A 27970-nucleotide genomic window follows, 5' to 3' on the forward strand; every position below is an offset into this window, starting at 1 on the left:
TTCTACCTAGAGGGGTTTGTAAAACATAGGTTAATATATGAAACTCCAATCCAGGAGGATATATGGAATACGTACGCAGCCACTTTCGTTTTGATACTGGGTTGTTGACCACTTGGGATGTGTACCACTTTGCAGGATACACTGTACAGTATATCTAGGACAAGGCAGGCCTTATCTGCAAATCCATCACATCCGTAATGATAATAGTCGTATGTTACTTTTACATAATTGATGATCCCACAACCTATAACATTTTTCCAACCCATGTGTACATCACTAAGTAGTCGGTCGCTGTGGTCTATTGGAGGCATCTTCCTAGATGAGACTATTGACATCCATTAATGGACGTTAATTATATTCTGTTGACAAGTCTGCTATCCCGTCTTATAAACCGAGTCATGTTCAGGTTCACAGAACACCAAATCGTAAGCGTTGGTACTTTGCTTATTTGTTCTGTTTCGTATATCAAATAAATTAAACATGGGTTCAAATTATGAATAAAGAAAACAATAAATTACTTGGTACAATAAGCAGTAAAGCTTTCAGCACACAGTCCCACATTACAGTTCTTGCATTGCTGATGTTTTAAACAGTTTATTCCCACATGTAGTCGTCTTTTTAGGGTTCCTATCTTATCGCAATATGGAGCTTCATTCCTTCAAAACGGAAATCATCCGCTGCAGTACAGGAGTGAGAGGTTCATTGTGGTCGTTTTAGTGGCTTCCCGTGCCTCCTCAAATACAACAGGACAATTTCTATTTGAAAATTTCCTTGAGAAATTGTATTTATTTCCTTTTTCCGTTAGACTATCAAGAAATTGTGCACAATGACGTCAGATAAGAAAACTGAAAAGAGCCCACTACAATTTCTTTTTATGAACGGATTCACATTTGACCCATTCGATCGGTTCCTCCCATGTTCTTGTTGTATGCTGTCAGGACGGAAGGTCAAAGTGCTACATTGTATTTACTTGAGGACTGAAAATATCTTGTAACGTATGTTATTGAGTTCAGACGAGCTGTATTTTATGCTACAGAAACAACTGAGATGCCGTGGTATTTACGCAGAAACATACCGTATTCGTTTTGTATAGAAGAATGAATAATACACCCTTCGTCTTTATTTATTTTCTTCTTCTTTGGAAGTGCCCCCAGACGTTGTTGTCCAAGAAAAATTAACGAGTTAAAAGCGTATTTTTTAAAAATGATTAAAATGCACTACATTTATGTAAGGCTGCAAAAGCAGCACGTTTCCCTGCAACACAAATAATGTTGCGTAAATTTCAGTATATGACGTGCGACTATTGATTTATTAAGGATCTCTTTACGTATTTTAACCGGAATCACAAAATATTTTAACTGTTATGCTTGTTCTAAATCTCTGATGAGATGATATTGTAGCTATTGAGAAAAGTGTTTACACTCTGTTGCCAATTGTTCCCAGTAGTAGACTGCGTGTCAAACATACTAATACCACAGTGAAAGAACAGATGTTCAACAATCCTTAAATAAGCATAACAATATTACTGAAACTCGTTGTTGTCCAAAAATTCGATACAAGTTCATCTCAGTTCACTTCAGTTACTTATGCGATTAATGCAATGCTGGGTACTAATGGATTAACAGTGAAAACCTGACATGTATGAGAATATGCAGTAATAAATGGGGAAAATGTTTTCAGTAAAAATGCATCCGCAAACAAGCTGTTCATCAGACGACTGTATTAAGATCCGACATTGACGCAAGACTGCGCAAGAAGACGTGTGCTAAATATCAGCGGCTTTTTTCCAAATGGAAACCGAGAGGACAGACACAGTTCAAGAGTACCTGTGGTGACAAACGTGTGGCGTATGCTGTGCTGCACGATCAAGAGCATATAATTTTAGCGTCGTGTTCAAAAATATCCAGTCAACGTGAATTTTTCGCCAATTGTTGCATGTTCGAAAGTTTTCTGAATAATATGTCGGATATTTCAAAATCGCTTAGTTAGTTATTATAGTCAACAATCATACTATGAATTAGGTTGATGATGTGATGTTTCACGAAATAATGTTTGATGCCTCTATAAATAATTTCATTTTCTTGTATGACTCGTACCTATTTTGCCGTTATCTTTGACCCTTGGCTTGGCATTACTGGCACGCTTGCTGATTCCAATGCAGTGGCAATACCAAAAGTGAATCTGTTTATTGCCGGCCGCAGTGGCCGAGCGGTTCTAGGCGCTACAGACTGGAACCGCTCGACTGCTACGGTCGCAGGTTCGAACCCTGCCTCGGGCATGGATGTGAGTGATGTCCTTAGGTTAGTTAGATTTAAGTAGTTCTGATATCTAGGGGACTGATGACCTCAGATGTTAAGTGCTCAGAGCCATTTGAATCATTTTTTGAACCCGTTAACTGTACATTTTGATTCTTTCTACAAGCCTCGACTGGCCCTCTCTGTTCTGAGAGAAGCACACATGCATTTTGTCGAATCAGCGATGTATGACATGCTTGCAGATTGTGACAGTATTGACTCACTGCCTAAGCGAAAAGATAAGTAATAAAAATAAGGCAGATACCGGTAGAAGTCAGTCATCTGATGTTGCTGACCCGCCAACAAATTTTACTCATCAGAATTTTCTGATATCTTCATTTTTCAGTCTTTTGCTGATGAAGAAAGCAGTTCAGTATTCGAAGTTATAAACAAGGAGTCAGCCATCTAGGAAGCATGTTAAAAACAGTGATAATAATTGACGAAGGGTTTGTGTGTAGTCAGCTTTTAAAAATCTGGTTTGTGCCGTAATTCTAGTCAACCATGATGGGCCTCAACCACATAATCTACGGTGTAAGTTTTAATTGATTTAATAAATAAGAAAAGACAAAACATATAATGCATCAATTTCATTTACTCCATCTGAAAGTTTCTTGAGGTTAATCGGACGTTGACCGTTAATTTGACGCTTTGTAATACTGATAAAAAGTCATCCGTTCTGAAACATTTGAAGTAACCAGTGCCAAACGATACTGCACACACTTACACTGAGATGTCAAAAGGTATGGGGTATCTCGTGATATCGTGTTTGATCTTCTTAGTGCAGCAACGCCATGTGGCATGGACTGTACAAGTTGTCTCTCTGCAGGTGTACTGAACCATGCTGCTTCGATGGCCTTCCATAACTGCGGAAGTGTTGCTGGTGCAGTATTTTATGCACAAACTGACTTATCGAGTAAGTTACATAAATCTTCGATGGGATTCATGTCGGGAGATGTGGATGGCCAAATAATTCATTTGAATTGTCCAGAATGTTAACAAACCAATCGCTAACAACTGTGACCCTGCGACATGGCGCATTGACACCCATAAAAACTCCATCGTTGTTTAGCTACATGAAGTACATGACTGGCTGCAAATGGTCTCCAAGTACCTGAACATAAACACTTCCAATCAATGATCGGTTCAAGTGGACAATGCAAGCAATGCCTACACCATATTTTAGCCATCCCCAGCTTGCACAACACCCTATTGAGAAATTGGGTCCACAGCTTCGTGGGGTCTGCACCGCACTCGAACCCTTTCATCAGCTCTTACCAACTGAAATCGGGACTGCTCTGCCGAGGCCACGGTTTCCAGTCGTCTACGATCCGAACGATATCGACACGAGACGAAGAGAAGCGCTGCAGACGATGTGGTGCTGTTAGCAAAGGCATTCACGTCGGTCGTCTGCTGCCACATCCCATGACCAACAAATTTCGCCGCATTGTCTTAACCGATACAACCGTCGTACGTCCCACAGTGATTTGTGCGATTATTTCACTTGGTGTTGCATGTCTGTTAGCACTGACTAGTCTACAAACGCCGCTGTTCTCGGTCGTTAAATGAAGGCTGTCAGGCTCGACGTTGTCCGCAGTGAGGCTTAATGACTGAAACTTGGTATTCTTGACACACTCTTAACACTGTGAGTAACGGAATATTGAATTTCCTAACGATTTCCGAAATGGCATGTCCCATGCATCTTGCTCCAACTACCATTCCACTTTGCAAGTCTGTTAATTCCCATCGTTCGGCTATATTCACGTCGGACCTTTCAATGTATCAAATTACAGCTCCGCCAACGTACTGCCCTTTTATACCTTGTGTACATGATACTCCATCCATCTGCATATGTGCACATCGTTATCCCATGACTTTTCTCATCTCAGTGTAACCGTTCTCAATGACTTAGTAAATCATAAAAGCAATGAAATTTACTGCCGAGGCTACAAACATTTGAGTGTGGTGTCTGTGTGTATGTGTCATTGCGATTTTTTTTTTTTATAAATAGCACTGTCGATATTTTTGAACATTGTTATCTTTATGAAAAAATATATACTGGGCTGACAGTGGCTGTTTCATGTTAGCGTTAAACGTTTTTCCCGCCACTATCATCTTGCGTTGCGAATGCGCTGTCAGTGTCTGATAATTTTCCCATTAGCGCCATACTGAATTTTTTAGAGTTTCCCACAGTCTTGATGACGTCATATATTCAAGGTCATTGATGACGTCATTGCCGCTGACAGTTGGACAACATACATTACAACTCAAGTTTTCAAGGACAAGTGGTCGCCAACATGGATCGTGACAGCAGTGACATAGCGTACTTCAGTTTGGCTTCTAACTGCAAAGTTGGCCAGATAAATGATATATTTAGTACTAATATTTGTACAATTCGTTCGGCCAGGAATGTATGGTAAAAGAATGTATAAGGAACTAATTAAACTAATTATCGTTCATTATTCATAGACAGTAAATATAAAGCAAGTGATCCATTAATTCACCTATTCTGCCAACGTAGATGTTTTAGGCTACAGATAAAGGCTAGAAAACTAGCTGAATTTTTTTTATCAATCACTTAAAGACTGCTTATACAACTACATAGTCTGTAATTTTATAAAATCCACGAGTTAACGCATCGTTTACAGTATGTTTAAGAAGCATGTATTATTTCTTTTACATTAGCGCGTCTGTTTTCTTCAGTTATTTCACTCCGTAAAATCAGACCGACTACAGTCTTTGAGAGAAGCTAGTTGCAAAGGTTTGTAGCCATGGTCGGACATTGTAGTCGTTCACTTTTCCGTGACGAAGTCAGAAGGAACTCAGCCATCGCATGAGGTCAATATGATTCGCTATGGTGAGTCATTTTGTCGCCATATCTGTGTCACAACAGCTTCATCCAAGTAACGCCGTAACAGTTTCCACATGTTGTAAAAGCATGGTTTGAGATATGCGCAGTTTCAAGCAAACATGTATGGTCTAGGAACAAAATGTTAATCACGAATTTAGATTGGTCTTACAGTTTTAGAATCCTTTCTCGAGTAATTATAACATAAAATTAGTCATTAATCGCACCAGGAAAATCTCAAAAAATGGCTCTAAGCACTATGGGACTTTACTTCTGCGGTCATCAGTCCCCCAGAACTTAGAACTACTTAAACCTAACTAACCTAAGGACATCACACACATCCATGACCAAGGCAGGATTCGAACCTGCGACCGTAGCGGTCACGCGGTTCCAGACTGTAGCGCCTAGAAACGCTCGGCCACCCGGGCCGGCGGAAAATCTCAGGAGTTTCGTATTTTTGTCCCATTTCCCAAACGATTTGCTGATATAAATATGTGGAAGTATATCGAAGGCACTATGTAAGAATAAGTAGTGAAGGAAAATAATTACGTTTCTGTACTGCTGTTCCAACATTCACGTTCTGAAGTAATTGTCACGCCACATTTGTTTAGTTCGTTTATTAAGAAGGAAAAAAAATATAGTGAGGACAATTACATTTGTCTCTGCTGATGAGCTATTCCTCTGTAGAGATAAAAAGAGCAGTTAACAAAAAAAAAAAAAAAAGAAAAAGAAAAAGAAAAAGAAAAGAAAGAAAGAAAGAAAAGAAATAAATAGCTGTTTATCTCGAAAACAGTCAGCATATAATAATAATCGAAACTGATGATATTTTTCTACATTTTGCGCAAGTATCAACTCTTGAAGCACAGACTTCTGTTTTGTACGGCTGAAATTCATCAGAGCGAACTTCAACGGGGCATGAGAAACGTCAGTAATGAATTCGAACATTCTGTCGAGTTTAATATCTTTCAGGTATGGTTCAACCGTTGCACGGAATGGGCCCTAGAAACAAGATATTCTTATAACTGAAGCCTTCGGCTACACAAGAGTTTAGGCAATATTCCCTCATCTTGTCTTTCTGTGTTTTTGCCACTCCTATATACGGAGTGTTAGGGGTAACGGTAAGGATATTTTGATAATTGGATCCTTAATATGCACGCACTGCAATGTTTAGTTGTTTTTGTTTCTCTGTCTGTAGTAGTCTTCCCTCAAACACGTCTTATAATTTATTACATGATGTTTTCTGCACGATCGTAACTACGCCTGTGAGCATAGACTTTTCGTTTTGATTCCAGTACTCCTCAGTACCTTACCTCCTAGCCAGGGGAAAATAAATATTAATGGCTTCCTTGTGTGACATAAACTTGAATAAACTGACCAATCTAAAACCATAATTTCATAATAGCTATAATTATTAGTCTACAAATGAAGTAATTACTCACGCAATCTTGTTTAGTCTATTGGACTCAGTCATTGATAGAAATATCCTTATACCCATAACACCCCGTACGTATAGTACGCTGATTCTATTTTCTTTTGGAATAATGTAAACACGTAACGGTTAATTAGTGATTGAAACAAAGATGCTTAAATTAATAAATGGATGTTCCGTTATGTTTCCTTTCGAAATGGTACCTAGTAACCGTACTGCGTCACGTCTAATTCAGTTCCTCAAGCAGAAGTGGATGAGTTATAAATATGAATCGAAACTGTTTTAGAACGGAAACAATACGTTTACTGACATGGGTTATCATTCAAAAGTATCAGGTACTCACTCCCATCTACAAGTACTAGAATTTTGTAACGGGAATTTCCGAACGTCCTGTGTGCAGATATGCTTTCGAGGAGCTGCGGAAAGTGAATTATGCAGACTACTTCTACATTTGCATCGGCGTGAGTACTCTGCAATACAGATTTAAGAGCCTGGCATACCATTATTCGAACCATCTTCAGACCTTTTCCTCTACCGCTCCACTCTTTAAAAGCGGATGAGGAAAATGAACATTTAAATATTTCTGTACAAGCTCTGATTTCTTTTATTTTATTACGCTGTCATATCTTCCTATGTAGGTTGGAAACAGTTAAATATTTTCACGTTCAGAGAAGAAAGTTGGTAGATGGAATTTCATGAAAAGATCTCACTCACACTTCTGCTTATTCAGAGACAGCTGCCGTTTTCCACACCATACATACACTGTGTGAAGGTAATTTTGCTTTTCAACAATGGCCACCCCAACTCGATTATCACATCTGTGATCTGCTTCCCCTTACTTCGTGATAATGGGAAATTACTTGTCTTTCATTGGACTTTTTCAATGTCCTCCATCAATCCTATCTGGTGAGTATCCCACATCACACAGCAATAGTGTAGCAGACGACGGTCAAGCGTGGTGTAAGCAGTATGTCTAGTAAAACTGTTGCATTTTTTAAGAGGTCTGCCAATAAGTTGCAGTCTGTGGTGTATCTCCCCCACAACATTATCTATGTGAGTGTTCCTATTTCAGTAGTTCATAATAAATTGCAATTCCTACGTATTTAGTTGAACTGAGAGGCTTTAAATTTGAGTAGTTTATCGTGTGACCGAAATCTGACCGATTTCCTTTCGTTCTCATGTAGACGACCACACACATTTCCTTATTCAGTGCAATAGCTATTTTGGGCACCAACGGGTATCTTACCAAAGACATTTTGCAATTGGTTTTGATTTTCTGACGACTTTGCTGGACAGTAGCAAACGGTTGTTGTTGTTGTTGTTGTGGTCTTCAGTCCTGAGACTGGTTTGATGCAGCTCTCCATGCTACTCTATCCTGTGCAAGCTTTTTCATCTCCCAGTACCTACTGCAACCTACATGCTTCTGAATCTGCTTAGTGTATTCAACTCTTGGTCTCCCTCTACGACTTTTAGCCTCCACGCTGCCCTCCAATACTAAATTGGTGATCCCTTGATGCCTCAGAACATGTCCTACCAACCGATCCCTTCTTCTGGTCAAGTTGTGCCACAAACTTCTCTTCTCCCCAATCCTATTCAATACTTCCTCATTAGTTATGTGATCTACCCATCTAATCTTCAGCATTCTTCTGTAGCACCACATTTCGAAAGCTTCTATTCTCTTCTTGTCCAAACTATTTATCGTCCATGTTTCACTTCCATACATGGCTACACTCAATACGAATACTTTCAGAAATGACTTCCAAACACTTAAATCTATACTCGATGTTAACAAATTTCTCTTCTTCAGAAACGCTTTCCTTGCCATTGCCAGCCTACATTTTATATCCTCTCTACTTCGACCATCATCAGTTATTTTGCTCCCCAAATAGCAAAACTCCTTTACTACTTTAAGTGCCTCATTTCCTAATCTAATTCCCTCAGCAAACGGTATCATCTGCAAAAACTCTAAGAGGGCAGCTCAGATTGTCTTCTAAATCGATTCGGAAAACATCGTTCTTTTGAATCATATCCAGTTCTTTATTCACATGAAGTAATGAGTGCTATTGACAGGGAATCTTAAAATTGATTCCACATTTCTAGATTTTCAGAAGGCTTATGACACCGTTCTTCAAAAGGGACTTCTTATCAAATTGCTTGCCTACGGAGTACTGTCCCATTTCTGCAAGTGGATTTGCGATTTTCTGTCAAAAAGAGGCCACAGTTCGTAATAACTGAGGAAAAGTCATCTTGTAAAACGAAAGTGATACTTGACGTTCTGCAAGGAAGTGTTGTAGGCCCTCATCTACAAAAAACGATTTACGATACAGTATCTACAGTCCTCTACGCGTGTTTGTAGGTGATGGTATCATTTACCGTCTCATTAAGTCATCAGATGATAAAAACCAACTGGAAAATGATTTAGACAAAATATCTGTATTGTCTCTAAATAATGAATATTTTGTAGTAACCCACATAAGTACTACAGCTTGTTTCACAATGCTCTGACGAATTCAGAATCGAATAACGTACAAACTAATCGCGAAACAAAGTTGAGTATTTTACACAAAATACAACATTTATGCAAGTTCACTTACGAAATCCTACATCGGGAAAATGACAATCAATTGTGGCTATGCAATACTCAAGGCGGTTCACCCAGTTTTTGAAGATATCTTTCGTAACAGCTGCAGGAATTTTGGAAATTTTGTTGTGAATTCGATCTCTTTACTGTTTCAAGCTTCTCAGATAGACACTGGTAAAGTTCGGACATCGATGGGGACAACTTCACGGCTGATGTTCTCTTTCAGTTCCTACATTGCGTGTGGATTTGTTTCGTAGACCTTGTTCTTAAAGTGTCCCTACAGGAAAATAATCGCATGTTGTTAGATCCGGCGAAAGTAGTGGCCATAATTGTCTGCTGACTGTTCGTTCCTCATTGAAGACGTAACAGACTCGTTACTGGGATACGTTAGACGTGTGGCATGTTACCCCATCTTGCTGGAAGAAGCAGTATTGCCTTTCATATCCAGTGAGTTGAGCACAAGATGTATGAAAAATTTCCATACATGCAACTGTGTAGAGGTTAGTGTCCAAAAATATGTATCCAACAAGTTTTTTCCCATGGTGTGGTTGCTGACACACAATGTTACACCTACATCTACATCATACTCCGCAAGCCGCCCAAAGGTGTGCGGCGGATAGTACTTTCGGTACCACTATCTGATCCCTCCAACCCTGTTCCACTCGCGAATAGTGCGTGGGGAGAATAATTGTCGGTAAGCCTCTGTATTGGCTCTAATTACTCGAATTTTCATCTCATGGTCAATACGCGAGATGTATGTGGGGAGAACTAATATGTTGTCCGTCTCCTCTGAAAAGTGTTGTCAATAGTAATTCTCTCCGTGATGCACAACGCCTCACGCCTCTCTTGTGGCGACTGGCACAGTTGTTTATTAAGCATCTCCGTAACGCTCTCTCGCCAGCTGAACGATCGCGTGACGAAACGCGCTGCACTTCGTTGGATCTTCTCTATCTCCTGTATCAGATAGGCATCCCAACTGAAGAATCGGTCGAACAAGCGCCTTATAAGCCACTTCTGTCGTGGACGGTTTCCATTTCTTTAAGATTCTTCCGATGAATCTGAGTCTGATGTCTGCTTTTCCCACTATCTGTTTTATGTGGTCATTCCAATTAAGGCCACTCTGGATAGTTACTGTTGTGTTGGCAGAAGAGCAAACACCGTGTTGCTAGAGGAGGCCGAAATGCACGCGCTTTAACTCACGCAGGCTGGCGTGAGGTCTGGAAAATGACACGTAATGAATACTAGCAAATAAAGTACGTAGCTTCTGGAATACTTAACGTTAATCCATAATTGGTGAACATCGCTCTTGAGGATACATGAATTACAATCTCAATATAAACTGGTAATGGCGCCTTGCTAGGTCGTAGCAAACGACGTAGCTGAAGGCTATGCTAACTTTCGTCTCGGCAAATGAGAGCGTATTTGTCAGTGAACCATCGCTAGCAAAGTCGCCTGTACAACTGGGGTGAGTGCTAGGACGTCTCTCTAGACCTGCCGTGTGGCGGCGCTCGGTCTGCAATCACTGACAGTGGGGACACGCGGGTCCGACGTATACTAACGGACCGCGGCCGATTTAAAGGCTACCACCTAGCAAGTGTGGTGTCTGGCGGTGACACCACAGTTACGCCTAGATATTTTGGGGCAGACGCTGTCTCCAGCTGTTTGTCATCAATAGTGTGGCTGTATAGTAGTGGATTTCGTTTCCAATGTATGCGTAATATGTTTCGTTCAGGGACAACTGCCAGAACCTGCACCATTCATCAATTCTCTACAGGTCGTTCTGCAAACTCTTACTATTTTCTGGCGTTGCTACCTTGGTATATAGACAACAGCATCATCTGCGAATAGCCTTAAAGAACATCCGACGCTTTCTATTAGATCATTTATATATATTGTAAACAGCAACGGTCCTATCACACTTCCCTCTCGTACTCCGGATATTACCTTTACCTCTGTCTATTTAGTTCCGTTAAGAGCGACGTGCTGAGTACTATTTGCAAGGAAGTCTTGAAACCGATCGCAGGTCTGCTCCGATACTCCGTAAGTTCGTATATTTTTCATTGAAACCAATGCGGGTCTGTGCCATATGCCTTACTGAATTCAAGGAACACGGCATTAACCTGAGCGCTATTGCCGGCCCGTGTGGCTGAGCGGTTCTAGGCGCTAAAGTCTGGAACCGCGCAACCGCTACGGTCGCCGGTTCGAATTCTGCCTCGGGCATATATGTGTGTGATGTCCTTAGGATAGTTGTGTTTAAGTAGTTCTAAGTTCTAGGGGACTGATGACCACAGCAGTTAAGTTCCATAGCGCTCAGAGCCATTTTTTTAGCGCCATTGTCTATTGCGCTGTGGATCTCATGGAGGAACAAAGCGAGCTGAGTTCCGCAGGATCTATGTTTGCACAATCCATGTTGATTTTCGTAGAGAATATGTTCATTTCCCAAATACGTCATAATTCTTGCGCATAAAACATGTTTCACAATTCTACAAAAGATTGACGTCAACGATCTTCTTCTTCTCCTGTAGTGGTCAATCCAAGGATTGGTTTGCAACAGCTACAATGGCAGCTTGTCTCCATTCTGTGCGACTTTCAGCTTTTCTCTCCATTTCTTTATAGGTGTTACATCCCACATCTTTCACGATTTGATCCATGTACCTCAGTTGTGGTCTTCCGGTCTTTTTCCCTCGACATATCCCTCTATGATTGTGTTCAGGAGTCCTTTATGTCTTAATAGATGGCCTGTAAATTGCACTCTTCTTTTAACAATGAAACTCCAGAAGCTTCTCTTCCCACCTGCTCTTTCCAGAACCACTTCGTTTGTAACCTTGTCGATCCATTTTATTTTGAGCATGCGTCTATAGCACCACATTTCAGAAGAATTTAGCTTCTGGTCTTCCTCTGTCCCGAGAATCCATGTTTCACACCCATAGCATGCCACACTCCACACATATGATTTCAAAAATCTTTTCCTGATTCAAGGCAGATGCTCTTAGATGTTAATATGTTGTTCTTCTTGTTAAAAGCAACCTTTGCTTGAGCTGTTCTACTTCTCACTTCTGCCTTGCTCCTTCCATCCCTGGTAATATTACTGCCCAGATAAGTAAATTTATCAACTTGTTCAAGCAGTTCATTGCCTACATGAACTTGGACTTTCACTTGATCTTCTTTGTCGCATGCCAATACTTTTCTTTTTGCTTTATTAATTCTCATATTATATTCTTCACCCATAACTTTATCCATTCTATTCAGTAGGACTACAAGATCTTCTTCACTTTCAGCCAGGACAGCTATATCATCGGCATATCTTACCATATTTATTCGTTAGCCATGAATTACTACACCTGTCTGTGAATTTTCCCTTACTTTTTTCGGTGCCTCTTCAATGTATACGGCAAAGATAACAGGGGATAGTGCGCAACCTTGTCGGACACCTTTCCGTATCTGCACCTCTTCTTGTCTTGTCCATCCACGGATAACTGCTGACTCGTTTTTGTACAGGTTCCATATCATTTTTCTATCTTTATGGTCTATTCCTACTTTTTTGAGTACCTCAAACATCTTACCCCATTTAACATTATCAAAGTCTTTCTCTACATCTACGAAAGCTATGTATGTTTTAAGGTTCTTATCTAGTCGTTTCTCTATTATTAGTTTTAGAGCAAATATTGCTTCTCTGGTTCCTCTATCTTTCCGGAATCCAAACTGGTCTTCGGAGAGTGTAGCTTCGACTTTTTATTCTACGCGTTTTAGGATAATTGAGGTTAATATTTTAGAGGTGTGGTTAGGTTTGGTTAGTGTTGTTTAACGTCCCGTCGACAACGAGGTCATTAGAGACGGAGCGCAAGCTCGGGTTAGGGAAGGATGGGGAAGGAAATCGGCCGTGCCCTTTCAAAGGAACCATCCCGGCATTTGCCTGAAACGATTCAGGGAAATCACGGAAAACCTAAATCAGGATGGCTGGAGACGGGATTGAACCGTCGTCCTCCCGAATGCGAGTCCAGTGTGCTAACCACTGCGCCACCTCGCTCGGTTAGAGGTGTGAGTAACTAGGCTGAGCGTCCTATAATTTTCACATCTTGTAGCATTTGCCTTCTTTGGAATGGGGATCATAATGTTTTTCTCAAAGTGTGTAGGAATTTCACCCTGCTCGTACATGTTGAAAACAGGATTATACAACTCCTGATTCAACGTCAACGATATAGGTCTGTAATTCTTACAAACGGGAATGACTTGCGCTTTTTTCCAGTCGTTAGGTACCTTTCGTTGCTCAAGTGATCTACGATAAAGTAGTGCTACAAACGGAGCAAGACTTTCGCATAATCTGTATAGAATGCTATATATATCTCATCTGGTCCTGAAGCCTTTCCACTACAAAGCGACTGTAGCTGCTTTTCAATTCCACCATCGGTTATCTCAATATCTGTCATTTACGAGGTGCATTCAAGTTCTAAAGCCTCCGATTTTTTTCCTAATTAACTACTCACCCGAAATCGATGAAACTGGTGTTACTTCTCGACGTAATCGCCCTGCAGACGTACACATTTTTCACGACGATGACGCCATGATTCCATGGCAGCGGCGAAGGCTTCTTTAGGAGTCTGTTTTGACCACTGGAAAATCGCTGAGGCAATAGCAGCACGGCTGGTGAATGTGCGGCCACGGAGAGTGTCTTTCATTGTTGGAAAAAGCCAAAAGTCACTAGGAGCCAGGCCAGGTGAGTATGGAGCTTGAGGAATCACTTCAAAGTTGTTATCACGAAGAAACTGTTGCGTAACGTTAGCTCGATGTGCGGGTGCATTGTCTTGGTGAAACAGCACACGCGCAGCCCTTCCCGGACGTTTTTATTGCAGTGCAGGAAGGAATTTGTTCTTCAAAACATTTTCGTAGGACGCACCTGTTACCGTAGTGCCCTTTGGAACGCAATGGGTAAGGATTACGCCCTCGCTGTCCCAGAACATGGACACCATCATTTTTTCAGCAATGGCGGTTACCCGAAATTTTTTTGGTGGTGGTGAATCTGTGTGCTTCAATTGAGCTGACTGGCGCTTTGTTTCTGGACTGAAAAATGGCATCCACGTCTCATCCATTGTCACAACCGACGAAAAGAAAGTCCCATTCATGCTGTCGTTGTGCGTCAACATTGCTTGGCAACATGCCACACGGGCAGCCATGTGGTCGTCCGTCAGCATTCGTGGCACCCACCTGGATGACACTTTTCGCATTTTCAGGTCGTCATGCAGGATTGTGTGCACAGAACCCACAGAAATGCCAACTCTGGAGGTGATCTGTTCAACAGTCATTCGGCGATCCCCCAAAACAATTCTCTCCACTTTCTCGATCATGTCGTCAGACCGGCTTGTGCGAGCCCGAGGTTGTTTCGGTTTGTGGTCACATGATGTTCTGCCTTCATTAAACTGCCGCACCCACGAACGCACTTTCGACACATCCATAACTCCATCACCACATGTCTCCTTCAACTGTCGATCAATTTCAATTGGTTTCACACCACGCAAATTCAGAAAACGAATGATTGCACGCTGTTCAAGTAAGGAAAACGTCGCCATTTTAAGTATTTAAAACAGTTCTCATTCTCGCCACTGGCGATAAAATTCAATCTTCCGTACGGTGCTGCCATCTCTGGGACGTATTGACAATGAACGCGGCCTCATTTTAAAACAATGCGCATGTTTCTATCTCTTTCCAGTCCGGAGAAAAAAATCGGAGGCCTTAGAAGTTGAATGCACCTCGTACTGTTCTCCGTTGCGCTTTACCTCACGTTCTGTGCATTCACATGATTGGAAAGATGTAACCATGCTTCGTCACCCATGATGTAATGGAAAGTGTCTAACAAACCATCGCTGATGTTTTTCAAAAGCCGAGTGTAATAATATACACCTTTCTGGCTGTCGTTCTCCAGCAATTGTTGCACAACCGGCACTCGATATGGCTTCAAATTAAGACTTTTTCAATATCCGCTGGTAATTCGTCCTACTTACATGCACCTGTTGGACCAATTTACGTATAGACTTCTTTGGGTTCTGAATAGTTATTCGGTGAATGTCTGCAATAACTTCTCGTATGCGAACTGAAAGAATTTGTCGTCGGTTCACGTTTTGCACAGATCCCTCGGTGTGCCAAATTCCCGATACTTGACCGAGAAAATTTCGATAGATTACATAACCTAACCTATTTTGAGATATGTTTCCACAATTTCAATTCTTTCTTCTGTCGAGAAAGTCATTCTGCATACTGCAAAGGAAAACGTCTAACTTCACTGACGAAGTAAACTGAAATGCTTGCAGAAGAAAGCTAATAATCGGTTATTGAATAAAACTGTCCATAGCTGTAGCTGTTTACTCTGCTTCGGAAGTCGAAATATTTCATTCTCTTAACTGCACAACCCTGTATAACTGTATGGGGAAAGCTAACCAGAGACTGCGATTAATTGATAGAACACTTACAAAATGTTACAGGTCTACTGCGGAGACTACCTACACAACGTTCGTCCTTACTCTTGACTACCGCTGCACGTCAAAAAAGTTCAGAGAAAAGCCACTCTCTTTTTATTATGGTGAAATAGGGGAGATAGTGTCACCGGAATGATACGTGAGTTGCGGTGGCAGTTATTAAACCAAAGGTGGTTTTCCATGCGGTAGCACCATTTCAAGAAAACTGGGTCACCAACTTTCATCTTTCAAATGCGAAAATATTTTTTGGTGCCCATCTGCATTGGAAGAAATGAACAAAAGTAAGAGACGTCAGTGCTCGCACGGAAAGATTTAAATGTTCGTTTTTTCCACGTCTTTTCGGGAGTGGAACATTACAGAAATAGGTTGAAGGTGGTTCGATGCATCCTCTGCCAGGTTCTTAGTTGTGAATTGCAGAGTAATTATGCATATGTAGTTGTAGATGAAGATGCAGATATAAAGAAGGACATCACTAATGTTCACAGGTTTGTAGGACCCATGAGAGAGTGTCACGAAGGTGTCGAAGGAACTGAACCGGAAAACGTTTGAAGATATAGAAAACTATTTCGTGGAAACCTACTTACAGAGCTTTCAGACCCAACTTTAAGTGTTGAATGTAGGAATGTATCACAACTCCCTACGTATTGCTCCCATAAGGACTGCGAAAACAAGCTTACAAGGGAACCTCCCCATCGCACCCCCCCTCAGATTTAGTTATAAGTTGGCACAGTGGATAGGCCTTGATAAACTGAATACAGATCAATTGAGAAAACAGGAAGAAGTTGTGTGGAACTGTGAAAAAATAAGCAAAATATACAAACTGAGTAGCTCATGGGTGACATAGGCAATAACATGGAGACAGTTAGCTCACGAGCGCCATGGTCTCGTGGTAGCGTGAGCAACTGCGGAAGGAGAGGTCCTTGGTTCAAGACTTCCGAATGACTGAAAATTTTACTTTCTTTATTTTTGCATAGTTATTATCTGTGCGTTCGTTCATTGACGTCTCTGTTCACTGCAATAAGTTTAGTGTCTGAGTTTTGCGACGCATCGCAAAACCGTGCGATTAGTAGACGAAAGGACGTGCCTCTCCAATGGGAACCGAAAACATTTGATCGCAAGGTCATAGGTCAACCGATTCCTCCACAGGAAAACTCATCTGATACATTCTATACGACACTGGTGACGGTATGTGCGTCACATGACAGGAATATGTTGTCGACCCACCTAACTTCTACACTTGGCGAATGGGTAAACAGATTCTTCTACCTTGCCCGATTTAGGTTTTCTTGTGAATGTGATAATCACTCCCAAAAAAGTGATGAAAACATAAGAGTTTGTCACATAAACTGAAAATAAAAAATTAAACTTTTCACTCGATGGAAGATTTGAACCAAGGACCTTTCGTTCCGCAGCTGCTCACGTTACCACGAGACCACGGCGCTCCTGCGTTTCTGATGTCCTTGATGTTGCATATCTTCCCATGAACTACTTAGTTTGTATTTTTGGTTATTTTTTCACAGTTCCACATAACTTCTTCCTGTTTTCTCAATTGATCTGTGTTCAGTTTTTCAAGGCCTATCCACTGTGCCAACTTATAACTAAATCTGAGGGGGGTGCGATGGGGAGGTTCCCTTGTTAGAATAATTGTAGCGTGCACGCATATTTAAACAAGGATTCTTCCAGCATTTCATATGTGATTGTTATGGGAAATAGCCGTAATAATTGGTACTTTAGGTCATACCGTCTACCATGCACTTCACACTGGTTTGGAGAGTGTAGATGTTAATGTAGAAGGTTTTCTCCTTTTCCACCCTCTTACTGCTCAGCCAGGCACATACACCCAGTAGGGCATTAATTTTTTTACTAGGTCTACAACTTTACTTCCTCCGCTTTTTCTCGAAGTTTGGGGCTTTATTGTAAAAAACTTCCAAAAAAACATTATTCGTACTATTGCCCATAGCTGGCCACTACATTCTCCCATCTTTCGGGTAGCATACGAATCCCGTGGCGGAAGAACTGGGTGTCTTTTGTGGGGATCCATGAATCGATTCAATTTTGCACTTGTTCATATGATCTGTAGTGCTGGTCAGCCAAACTGTATCGAAAAAGGTGGTATTCAGAGATAGCAACGTATGGAGAATACGGCGGGAGGGATAGAACTTCCCATTTCAACGTTTCCAGGTATATTTTGATGGGTTTTACGACATAGGGTCGGGTACTGACCTGCTGCAAAATTACGTGTCTATTGCTGTATTGCGGCCGTCTGTGTTTCAGTACTGGGCTCGAACGCATCAATTGCTTTCGATAATGATCTCCCGTCTGTTTCAGTAACTAAGAAAACGTTTTGTTCAACATATTCAAATGTGTGTGAATTCCAGAGGGACTAAACTGCTGTCATCGGTCCCTAAACTTACACATTACTTAAACTAACTTATGCTAAGTACAACACACACACATCCATGACCGAGGGAGACCTCGAACCTCCGGCGGGAGGGGCCGCGCAATCCGTGACAGGGCGCCTCAAACCACGCGGCCACTCCGTGCGGCGAAACGTTCAATCTTGCACCGCCATGCGTGCCTTAGGCATCAAAATCACCGTTCTTAAGGCGTGGAAAACATTCTCTGCTCGTTCTTCCACTAATAGTTCCCACAACATTGGTTTTACCCGTCATTTTAAGAGCCACAGCCGAAGATTTCTTCATGTTGGCGAGAAATGGTGAGAAATGGGTACGTAATTGACGTTCTTAATCGAGAATAACCTTATGATGCAATCACAAATCGAATAATATTTATATGGTATTATGTTTCCAGTACCTAAGCTTATTCTACGACATCTATGACCAACCACCCGAACCCCACTTGCCGCTACTGCCGTCTCTTGCAAAACGGCGAAAGGGAAGTTGTAGACCTGATACATTGATGGATATTTGATTGATAAATATTTTATCTTATGTAACATTCACTGTTATTGTACTATTTTAAATTTGTTTTTGTTTCCTGTACGTTTTACGCAAAGTCGTCCAATAATAATATTGTAAGGATATTAAGCACCACAGTCTTTTAGCACTCCAGAAGCAAACAGTCATCATTATCATTAAAATTTATACACCTTCATTTCTCCCTTTGAATTGAGCCCGGAAGATTTTTAACCAATCTAAAATATCTGATTTACGTTAATAGTTGTTTCTATGATCATGTAACCCAATGATTTCTACACTCAGCATATTCTAAATGATTTTGGGAGTATGCTGGAAATTAAATGACGGCCGTATTGTTCCTGTCGAATGAATTAATGCATGGAACGAAGTGGAAACGCTATAATATAGATTTTATAATGTTTTATGATATTACGAGGGTGAGTCAATTGAAAACCTTAAAATTGTAATAACAAATAGAAATTTCGTGCCGTTATATTTTAAGTTGGTAAGCGTGCTACAAACAGCGTGCAGAATGGCCTGCAGGTGGCAGCACAGTGCAGATGCACACATACCGTCGCAGTATCAGTATAAAGATGGCCGCTCCACTTGCGACTTGCACCAGGAAAGAACAGCGTTCTGTTATTCGGTTTTGGCGTAGTGAAGGTTCACTACGGTGATGCATGTTTGCACAGCAGCAAGTCTACGAATGGAGTAGGTAGTTCGCAAATGGAGTGACTTCCGTGGAAGATGCTCCTCGTCCAGGTCAGGCTCAACGAGTTGTGACTCTACAGAACATTGCAGCAGTTGAAGCCACAGTGAAGGAAAACTAGCGAGTGATACTGAATGACACTGCAGCATGTTTACAGATTAGTCATTCGTCAGCACACCACATTGAGCATGATGTGTTCCAGTTTCAGAAAGTGTCGGCGAGATATGTGCCACGGCAGCTGACTCCTGAAATGAGAGAACAACGTGTTGATGCTTGTGGAGAACTCCTTCGACGCTTTGAATGAGATGGTGATGGCTTCCTTGCAAGAATGGTTACTGGGTACGAAACCTGGGTTCACTTCCACCAACCTGAAACGAAGAGAGCGAGCAAGGAATGGCGTCGTTCCTCATCATCAAACCCAAAGAAGTTTCGAACAGAACCGTCAGCAGGGAAGGTTATGCTGACGCTCTTTTGGGACGAAAATGGCGTCATTTTGGAGCATTACGTGCCTAGAGGGACCACTGTCACCAGTGCATCATACACAGACATCCTAAAAAATCATCTGCGGCCTGCAATCAAATCAAAGCGACGTGGATTGCTGTCAGCAGGTGTCCTTTTGCAACATGACAATGCAAGGCCCTACACTGCGCGTACAACAGTTGCAACAATCACAGACCTGCATTTTGAGTGTCTTCCCCATCCGCCGTACTCTCCAGACCTTGCCCCAAGTGATTTCCATATGTTCGGACCACTCAAAGACGCTATGGGAGGGAAGAAGTTCCGTTGTGATGAAGAGGTACGCCACGCAGTGCATGAGTGGTTGCGCGGACTACAAAAAGAATTCTTTTCTAAAGGAATTTATGCACTTTATAAGCGCTGGAGAACTTGCATTGAGCGTGGGGGTTATTATGCTGGAAAGTGATACAGCTTTGTACCACTTCTGTACAGTAAATGATATTTAAAGAAATATTTAAGTTTTTCACCTGAAAGGCCTGTAACGTAAGTATCTGGTATAGACTGGCCACATTGTGTTATAGACTACAGATACGTAAGGTATCAGTACGGAAAAAAACACCACACAAGTGCGATAGGGATACCTTCTCCCAGGATAAAAAAACTTAATTATGTATGTAAGTGAAACTTCGTGGCAGATTAAAACTATGTGCCGAGACTCGAACTCGAGACTTTTGCCCTTCGCGGGCAAGTGCTCTGCCAACTGAGCTACTCAAGCACGACTCACGTCCCGTCCTCACAGCCTTACTTCCGCCAGTACCTCGTCTCCTATGTATATATGTATGTAAGTAATTCATTAGAGGGTTTGTCGAATGAGTTTGAGCGCATCGAATTATGTGATGTAAATGTCCGTATGGTATGACTGCATCGGAGTTTTAATTTTTTACCTAGCCAAGGGACTGAAAGGCTAACAGTTCCACTTTATGCCACCAGGTGAGAATAAGGTACTGTAAGCAGTCAGAATGTGAAACATTTTCGGTTTTGTCGCTTGGCAACGTATGCTGATTTCTTTTGTGAAGTGACTATTGGTGTAAAGAATTAAGAAGATTGAAGTTTCCGCATGAAACGTGGTGGCTGTAGCAGAGAAAATCCGTGTAGTGCTAATGAAGTTGTTTTATCAGAACGGCAGCGATAGCTACTCTACAGAGAATATCGCCAACAGAAATACCTGCGAAGAGTCACCATCTCGGTAAATGGGCTAAAGAATATGATCAACATTTCTGAGGAATCAGGTGAGTTAGGTGGTGCAGCGGGGAGACGGAGGTGACCCATTCCCGTGACAGTTGTAGATAAGTTTGCTGTAACTGTACCCGACAGTGCATCACGTGCCTCAAATTCTTCAGCCGGGTCTTAAACTGTGAACCTAAACTGTCTATCTCCTGGTAAACAGTTGGAAAGTTTTAGAGGCGCTTTTTACACTGGTATCCCTATAAGATTCATAATGTGCACCAAATGAAGCCTCAAGATATGCTACTATGCCATGACGCTGCCCTTTGTTGGCAGGTATGGAAATGGATGACATATGGCCAGGGAACTTTCTTTGGACGGATGTGGTACATTTTACCTTCCATAGTGCCGTGAATGCACAGAACTGTCGCATATTGGGTTCTACTCCACCACATGATGTGCAGGAACATCCAAAGCATTCAGCTTATGTGACTGTGTGGTGTGGTTTCGCAAGTGATTTCCCTTTGGGTCTGTTTTCTCTACAAGAGATGACACCTCTCATGCCTGTTAAGTGTAGAGTGACATATGCATGTTATAAGGAAGTCCTTGTGCAACATGTGACTAGCTTTGCAAGAACAAAAAAATGGCTCTGAGCACTATGCGACTTAACTTCTGAGGTCATCAGTCGCCTAGAACTTAGAACTAATTAAACCTAACTAACCTAAGGACATCACACACATCCATGCCCGAGGCAGGATTCGAACCTGCGACCGTAGCGGTCTCGCGGTTCCAGACTGCAGCGCCTAGAACCGCACGGCCACTCTGGCTGGCTTGCAAGAACACAAATGTATCTACGCCACTATTGTCATGCAAAGTGGGATGACACCATACAGAGCATGCCAGGTGAAATATCTCCTTCGAGAAAACTTCGGTAGCGACCACATCATTTCTAATTTCTGTATGTGTGGTCTTCGATATCCCCCGACCTAAATCCGTGTGGTTTCTGATTCTTGGGATATGTGAAAGATCGTGCCTATCAGGGATGCAATCAGCCTCTTCCCGATCTTAAGGATCGCATACGATGGTATATCGTTGTGATTACACCGGATCTGATGCGAACAATTGTCGACCATGTTGTGTTACAGGTGCTACCTGTTGCTGAGTTGGAAGAACATGTTTAACACATATCGTAACTTGTTACCACATGCTAATAAACGTACCACAACCACCGTTCCTCCCCCTTTTCTTACCCACACCACATTCTTACAGTTCATAGCGCTTATGTTTCATTTGGTGATAGAAAGTGGAACTGTCATTCATACCAGTGTATTCCGCGAGCGCACCGATTAATGAAGACAGCTACAGCCTTAGAGTGTCCTGCGATGTATACAGGCTGCACTGCAGCATTCGCAACACCGTCAGTTTAACTATAACCACCTGGTACGTAGAAAGCGACGAGCTCTCCCAGTTGCTCCTATATATCACGTCGTATGAGCTAAAGCCAACTGTGCCTGTAAATTGGGTGATTTGACCAGATGCCTGAAGATTGGGGAGGTGCTGGACCCGTCTGACGATGATAAATGAAATCTAGCATCGTTCATTCTCTTCAGAGCCTCCACACAGCTACAAATATACCGTGATGCTGGAAACAGGGAATATATAGACCGTATGAAAACATGATTTGCTGCAACTTCTGTGTCCAGAGTTTTCGCTGGGTGCGTCACTGTCGAATCCCCTTTCTGTGCTGCCCCGTCAAAGGAAGCCACGTCAATGGGCGACAAGCTGACTGTCTGTGGTGCTCTAGAGATCGTCGCACTGTCTGTGTAGATACTGTCTTGCTGCAGAAAAGCCCAGTTTGTGACTGAGGCTTAGTGATACAGTTCTACAATTCTGCTGGCTGAGGAAGCTCTATTCCTGGCCATGTAAGTTTATCTTTATACAGCTGGTTGCTGGTTCTCGACCGTTCAGTACAAAATGACGAATCTAAATGCCTTCACCCGTCTACATTACCAGTTGCTAGTTAATTTGAACATCCAGTTACAGCACTACATTACGATATTTTCGAGCCCCTTGATCAACGTGTAGGAAGAATCCAACTTTTCGTCTAGTCAAAATAGGGGCCGGCATTCGGTGACTTGTACCTGTAGGTTTATTCTTAACATAGCGATCCCTTCGATCATTGCTGTCTCATATAAACTAACAGCTGGAAATTTAGACGACTGAAGATGTTTTAAATCAGTATTTTGTATATCTGTCCTGTCTGGTGCTAATCGCATGGGGCCGTTGGGATCGTGAATGGCACTGAGTATGGTCCTCTTGAACGCATCAGTTCAGTTATCCCCATGACACATGTCATCGCCCAGCCAACGAAACCACCATTGTTGTGGAAATCTAAATCGCGGTGTCGGTAGCATACCGGACTGCCACTGGCTAGTTCTGACAAGTGCTGGGAGACGTTTCTCCCTCTTACGTGAGGTATAGCAGTATCTACTCACAAACAACATACACTGGAATGCCATCTCTAAATGAGAAACCCAATGCGTAATCTATCCTTGTAAATAGAATGTATATGGAGCTATTCCTACGTACTTTGTGCATTGGCGCTGAAGTGCTAATCATTGACATATTCACAGAGGATGTGTTTGCTGGTAGTTGGGAGCTCCAACGTTAGGCGCGTAATGGGGCCCCTTAGGAACATGGCTGCCAAGGAGGGGAAGGAAGCCAGTGTGCACTCCGTGTACATTCCGGAGAGAGTCATTCCGGATGTGGAAAGGGTGCTTCCGGATGCCATGAAGAGTACAGGGTGCCGCCAACTGCAGGTGGTGGCTCATGTCGGTACCAATTACACGTGTCGCTTTGGATCGGAGCAGATTCTGTCTGGTTTCGGGCGGATAGAGGAAATGGTAAAGACTGCCTGTTTTGCTTCCGAGATTAAGGTGGAGTTTACCATCTGCAGCATCGTCGATAGGACCGACTGCGGTCCTTTGGCGCAGAGCCGAGTGGAGGGTCTGAATCAGAGGCTCAGGCGGTTCTGTGACCGCGTAGGCTGCAGATTCCTTGACTTGCGCCATCGGGTGTGGGTCTCCGGGTTCCGCTTAATAGGTCAGGAGTCCACTAAACACAGGAGGCGGCTACACGGGTAGCGGGGAATGTGTGGAAGGGACTGGGCGGTTTGTTAGGTTAGAGGGTCTCAGGGAACCACAGAAGGGCGACCGTCTAAAAGTGGGCAGGTAAAAAACGGTAAGGAAGTTGTAGAAACGATTGTTATTGTAGTTGTAAATTGTCGTAGCTGTGTTGGGAAAGAACCAGAGCTCCAAGCCCTAATAGAAAGCACTGAAGCTCAAATAGTTGGTACAAAGAGCTGGCTAAAGCCGGATATAAGTTCAGCCGAAATTTTTTCAAACGATCTAACAGTGTTCAGAAAGGATAGATTAAATACAGTTGGTGGTGGAGTATTTATTGCTGTCAGAGGTAGTTTGCCTTGTAGCTAAACTGAAGTATATAGTTCGTGTGAAATAGGATGGGTAGAGGTTATAACTGACAATCGGACTAAACTATTAACTGGATCGTTTTACCGACACCCCGACTCAAAAGATGTAGTTGATGATCAGTTCAAAGGAAACTTCAGTCGCATATCAAATAAGTACTCCGCTCATACTAGTCGGTGGTGACTTCAATCTACCCTCTATATGCTACAAAAATTAAACGTTTAAAGCCGGCGGCAGGCATAAAGCGTAATCCAAAATTGTACTGAAAGCTTTCTCGTAAAATTATTTTGAACAATTAGTTCATGAGCCCAATCCAAGCGTAAATGGTTGCGAAAGCATACTTGACCTTTTAGCAACAAATAATCCACGACAAATAGTGAGTATTGTGACGAATACAGGGATTAGTGACCACAAGGCAGTTGCTGCTAGGATGAATAGAGTAACACCTACAACCATCAAAAAGAAACGCAAAGTATATCTATCTAACTAAGCTGATAAAATTGCTGTTACTGCCTTTTTAAGAGACAGTCTTCACTCCTTCCGCTCTGATAATGTAAGTGTACAAAAGTTGTGGAATGTTTTCAAATGTTCAAATGTGTGTGAAATCTTAAGGGACTTAACTACTACGGTCATCAGTCCTTAAGCTTACACACTACTTAACCTAAATTATCCTAAGGACAAACTCACACACCCATGCCCGAGGGAGGACTCGAACCTCCGCCGGGACCAGCCGCACAATGTTTTCAAAGAGATAGTATCAACAGCAATTGAGAGATATATGCCACACATTAAGTGATGGTACTGATCCCCCATGGTACACAAAACTGGTCAGAACGTTGTTGCAGAAGCAACGAAAAAAGCATGCCAAATTTAAAAGAACGCAAAATCCCCAAGATATGCAAAGTTTTACAGAAGTTCGAAATATAGTGCGTACTTCAATGCGAGATGCTTTTAATAATTTCCATGACGAATTTCTGTCTCGAAATCTAGTAGAAAACCCAAAGAAATTCTGGTCATACATAAAGCACACCAGTGGCAAGACGCAATCAATACCTTCACTGTGCGTTAACAACAGAGAAGTCACTGATGACAGTGCCACTAAAGCAGCGTTATTAATCTCGGTTTTCCGAAACTCCTTCACCCAAGAAGACGAAGTAAATATTCCGAAATTCCAATCCAGAACAACTGCCAAGATGAGAAACATAGAAGTAGATATCCTCGGCGCAACAAAGTATATCACTTAATAAAGGGAAGGCCTCCGGCCCAGATTGTACACCTGTCAGGTTCCCCTCAAAGTATGCTGATAAAGTAGCTCCATATTTAGCAATTATATACAACCACTCGCATACAGAAAGATCCGTACCTAAAGTCTGGAAAATTGCTCAAGTCACACCAATATCCAAAAAGGGAAATAGGAGTAATCCGCTGAATTACAGGCCTGTATCACTAACGTCGATATGCAGTAGGCTCTGAGTACTATGGGACTTAACATCTGAGGTCATCAGTCCCCTAAAACTTAGAACTACTTAAACCTAACTAACCTAAGGACATCACACACATCCATGCCTGAGGCAGGATTCGAACCTGCGACCGTAGCGGTCGCGCGGTTCCAGACTGTAGCGCCTAGAACCGCTCGGCCACCCTGACCGGCGATTTGCAGTAGGGTTTTGGAACATATACTGTATTCTTACATCATGAAGTACCTCGAGGAAAACGATTTATTGACATATAGTCAGCACGGTTTCAGAAAATTCCGTTCTTCTGAAACACAACTAGCTCTTTATACTTATTAGGTAATAAGTGCTATCGACAGGAGATGTCAAATTGATTCCATATGTTTAGATTGCCAGAAGGCTTTCGACACCGTTCCTCACAAGCGTCTTCTAACCAAACTACGTGCCTACGGAGTACCGCGCCAGTTGCGCGACTGGATTCGTGATTTCCTGTCAGAAAGGTCACAGTTCGTAGTAATAAACGAAAGGTCACCGAGTAAAAGAGAAATAATATCCGGCATTCCCCAAGGAAGTGTTATTGGCTCTCTGTTGTTCCTTATCTATATTAGCGACATAAGAGACAATCTGAGTAGCCGTCTTAGATTGTTTGCAGATGATGCTGTCATTTACCGTCTTGTAAAGTCATCAGATGGTCAAAACGCCTTGCAAAATTATTTAGATAGGATAACTGTATAGTGCGAAATGTGGCAAATGACCCTGACTTAAGAAAAGTGTGAAGTTATTCACATAAGTACTAAAAGAAATCAACTAAATTTCGATTACGCAATAAGTGACACAAATCTGAAGGCTGTAAATTCAACTAAATACTTAGGGATTACAATTACTAATAACCTAAATTGCAACGATCACATAGATAATATTGCGGGTGGTGCAAACCAAAGACTGCGATTCACTGGCAGAACATTTAGAAGATGCAACAGGTCTACTAGAGAGACTGCTTACACCACGCTTGTCCGCCCTATTCTGGAGTATTTCTGTGCAGTGTGGGATCCGCATCAGGTGGGACTGACGGATGACATCGAAAAAGTACAAAGAAGAGCAAATCGTTTTGTTTTATCGCGAAATAGGGGAGATAGTGTCAAAGACACGATACGTGAATTGGAGTGGCAATCATTAAAACAAAGGCGTTTTTCGTTGCGACGGGATCTTCTCAAGAAATTTCAATCACCAGTTTTTTCCGCCGATTGCGAAAACATTCTGTTGCCACCCACCTTCATAGGGAGAAATGATCATCACCATGAAATAAGAGAAATCAGTGCTCGAACAGAAAAATTTAAGTGCTCGTTATTCCCACGTGTCGTTCTAGAGTGGAACGGTAGAGAGACAGCTTGAAGGTGGTTCTTTAAACCCTCTGCCAGGCACTTTATGGTAAATAGCAGAGTAATCACATAGAAGTAAATGTAGATGTATTCGAAAACATGACAACTGGGCGTTTATTGGGATGACTCCTTCATTGTTGTGCAATTTTAATGGCCAGCAGTGTAATTGAATGATGTATCATTCACGCATTTACTCTTCAGTCCTGGGGATATACACTGACGCGGCATAACTCATGCGATGGCTCCTAATATGGTATCGGACCTCCTTTGGCCAGGGGTACTGCAGCAGCTCAATGTGGCATGGACTTATTGGAAGTCCCCTATATGAATATTGAGCCATTCTGCCTCTATAGGCGTCCAAATTGCGAAAGTGTTGCCGGTGCAGGATTTTGTGCACTAACTGACCTCTCAATCATGTTAGATGGAATTCACATCGGGTGCCCTGGGTCCCCAAAACATTCTTTTGAATGGTCCAGATGTTCTTCAAACCAAACACAAACAATTGTAGCAAAGTGATATGGCACATTTTCATCCATGAAACTTTTATCGTTGTTTGGGAACATGAAGTCTACGAATGCGTGCAAATAGTCTCCAAGTAGCTGGACATAACTATTTCCCGTCAGTGATGGATTCACCTCACTCCACAACATTATGGAGCCACCACCCGCTTGATCACTGAATTGTTGACAACTTTGGTCCATGGCTTCATGGGGTCTGCGCTACACT

This window comes from Schistocerca serialis, chromosome 7, assembly GCF_023864345.2.
Source record: "Schistocerca serialis cubense isolate TAMUIC-IGC-003099 chromosome 7, iqSchSeri2.2, whole genome shotgun sequence".
In the NCBI taxonomy this organism is placed as follows: domain Eukaryota; kingdom Metazoa; phylum Arthropoda; class Insecta; order Orthoptera; family Acrididae; genus Schistocerca; species Schistocerca serialis.